Source organism: Octodon degus, unplaced genomic scaffold, assembly GCF_000260255.1.
Source record: "Octodon degus isolate 3935 unplaced genomic scaffold, OctDeg1.0 scaffold00108, whole genome shotgun sequence".
Lineage (NCBI taxonomy): Eukaryota > Metazoa > Chordata > Mammalia > Rodentia > Octodontidae > Octodon > Octodon degus.
Window position 1 is genome coordinate 760434 of NW_004524684.1, and position 3533 is coordinate 763966.

Below are 3533 nucleotides of genomic sequence, written 5' to 3' on the forward strand. Positions count from 1 at the left end.
AGCAGGGGGACAGACGGGTCGACTGAGATAGCCAAGCTAACAGTGCAGCTAAATGCGATTTGGAAGGCGAGGTCTCCCCGAATTAGTGCATGCATTTCCTATCGATCCGCTAGCGGTTCCATTCATCTCTGACAAGTCCCTCTGCGCACCCGCCCTCCGGCTCCCCACGCCTCCTCGCTCACCCCTACCCCTCCTCATCGGGCTGCAGAGAAAAGCCCCAAGCTCAGCGCCCCTCGCCCCTAGTGAGCTCCCCATTTCGAGGAGGAGCCCCCAGCCCGCCAGCCACTGAGCTCCCCACAGGGACGCCGCTGGGCGTACGGGGCTTCCTCTCGCCCTGGGGAGGAGCAGGAGCCCTTTGGGAAGCGCAGAATGCCAGGCAGAGGTGAGGCAGGACAACAGGGGCTACATCGGGAACCCCAACTTCAAGGGAATGTGGGATCATGCTCCGCCCAGCGCTCCAGCAGGCCTTGGGTCCACGCTTGCTCGCCCTGGCGCTCTCTGCCCTCAGCGCCTCTCGGATCTCTGAGAGCGCAGCGAGGAGGGGGTCGCCCCGCAGGAGCCCTATGTAAATCCTGGTGTTGACTGGGTGGGGAGGGGGAAGCGAAGAAGGGGAAATAAAGCTCTTTGGCTGGAGTAGGGTCCGGGTGAGCAGATTTCCTTATCCGGGAATCGCAGGCGGGGTGGCTATTGGCTCGGAGGATCACGTGGCCCCTAACTTTGTTCACTTGACAGTAAGTAGGAGGGCTTTCGGAACAGGAAAACGAGTCAGGGGTCGGAATAAATTTTAGTATATTTTGTGGGCAATTCCCAGAAATTAATGGCTATGAGTTCTTTTTTGATCAACTCAAACTATGTCGATCCCAAGTTCCCTCCGTGCGAGGAATATTCACAGGGCGATTACCTACCCAGCGACCACTCGCCCGGGTACTACGCCGGCGGCCAGAGGCGAGAGAGCAGCTTCCAGCCGGAGGCGGGCTTCGGGAGGCGCGCGGCGTGCACCGTGCAGCGCTACGCGGCCTGCCGGGACCCCGGGCCCCCGCCGCCGCCATCTCCACCGAGCAGCCACCGAGGGAAGCGCTTCCGGGTCGTGACCGCCGCCCGCCTCGGCGCGCGCCCCGCCTGGTGGCCGTGCTGGGAATTACAGGCCGCGGAGGGATTAGGACCCGGGAAGCCCGGCAGCTTAGAAGGCCGGGACGTGAGTCACTTCCACAGGGCGGCCTCTTCTTCCTGGGTGCCGCTTTAGCCACGGCTCCTTAACGACACTGAAAACAGCGAGCACTTTTCTTCGAGGCAGATACTGTGACTGTGCTTAGTTTGCAAATGCAAAAACAGGTGCAAGCAGGTGCGTAAGGTCCTGATGCTGATGACAAGCTGGCTGGCTCCAAAGACGCTTGGTGACCCGGAGCACCTCAGATGCCCCTGGAACACAACCTCTTGTTGCCCAGAAAATTGCTGTCCGGAGCTCTAGGCCGCTGCCTCGAGCTCTCCCCCAGGGTCCTGCACCCGAGGACCCCGATCCACACCTGCAGACCCCCCCAACCACCACAACCGCACCCCGACATCCGTGGCACCTCGGTACCAGCTCGTCCAAAAGAGAACTTCTGTCTAGCCCGGTATCATAACGGCCTTCTACCAGCAGAGCAAACCAGGCTGGGGCTCTCCTTTCCTCCCCTGCTCCTCCGTGCAGGTTGCTGCAGCCCTGTCCTCTTCTGCTCCAGCTCAGCTGTCACTGACTTCCGCATTGCCACCCCGGAATCTTGTAAGATGCAACTGCTAGCATCCCAGGACCACTAGGAGCACCCCAGGAGCGCCCCTCGATCAGGATAGAGAAGGCTCCTGGTCTTCTGCATCAGCCCCTCTTTACTCCCTTCCCCGCTGTGATTCAGCGTCAGCGATCTGTTACGCAATACGGGATACACAAGGTTATTTCCTCGTGTTTCTGAGACAAGAGTGTGTTAAAAATCAGAAAATAAAAACATGTGTATGTACAAAAATGTTTACATAAAATCACAGGGAGCACCTGGGCGATGTTAATAAGGATTTGGATTCAACTTTTATTAATTTTATTAATTTGTTAGTGTATATTTACAGTCAGTATACAAAACAAAATAAGCAGAAATTGAGTGTATGGAGGAGAGTTAAGAAGTCAAATTCCTAAAGCCCCCAAAATATCTACTACTATTAGACCCTCACATACTTGGATAAAATCTGGGGCTTAATGTGCTTTTCAAATACTTTGATGTATTTGTCTCCTCTTGTAGAGCAAAAAGGTAAAATTGGAAGTGGGAGTCAGGTAAAGGAAACGGGGAACACCGAAGCGTCCACTGTGATTGTTTATTGCGAAAAGGAGCCGAGAGACTGCTGGGCGTCTGAACATTTGTAAGAACAGCTGTGATAACTGTCATCTTCTGCTATGCAGGACTGGTATAGGTAGCATGATGGATAGTGTTAACTAAGAAAACATTGCACATTTACACATTCAACTCAGAAATTGCTTTGGGAACTCAAGAACAATAATGAGGCCAAGCATGGTGGCGCACGCCTGTAATCCCAGAGCTGGGGAGGCTGAGTCAGGAGGATCACTCCGAGTCCAAACTGCGTAGTGAGACCCTGTACCAAATAAATAAAAGATTAAAGAAGTTAAACTAAGGCCCTGAATCCAGTAGACAATAGTGTGCGTGCGCACACACACAGACTGAAGTGGCACTTCACACCAGTGGCTTTAATTAACAGAAGAAAGATAGTAACTACTACTCAAGATATAGACAATTGGAGCCCTCATTCACTACTGGTCGTTATAAATACTATGACCACTTTGAGAACAGCCCAGTGTTTCTAGAAAAAGTTAACTGTAGAGAAATACCATTTGACTCAGAAATCTCACTCTTCAATAAATACCCAGGAGAAAGCCTCTTGTACACTAACGTGCACAGCAGCATAATTACAAATAGCCATAGAGAATAAACGACCTCTGGGTCGACCAGCTGGTGGACGGGTAAATCAATCTGCCATATTGAATGGATGGAATATTTTTCAGCAATACAATCAATGGGTGGAAGACTGACACAAGCAGCAACATGGCTAATCCTTGAGAACATTGTGACAAATGAAGGAACTCAGTCAAAAAAGGCCACCTATTGTAACATTCCATTGATCTGAATAATGTCCCGTGGCTGGGGAAAAGGAGAGGATTGGGAGCTGGCAACTAAAGGGTATGAGTTTCTTCCTTGAGGATGAAAATATTCTGGAATTAGAGATGGTGGTTGCATAATTATGAATATGCTGAACTGTATAGTAGTGAATTGCATTAAATGTAAATCATTTCACAATAAATTATTACCCTCTCCATGAGACATAGGATTTGGTTTTTTAATTTTTATTTTTTATTTTTTTGTATTTTAGGGAAGGGTCCACAGGATGTTCAGGGTCTCACTACTAGATCGGACTCATAGTGATCCACCTGTTTACAGCCTCCCAAGAGCTGGGATTACAGGTGTGTGCCACCACGCCCAGTCTCAATTGCCATCTCAGAG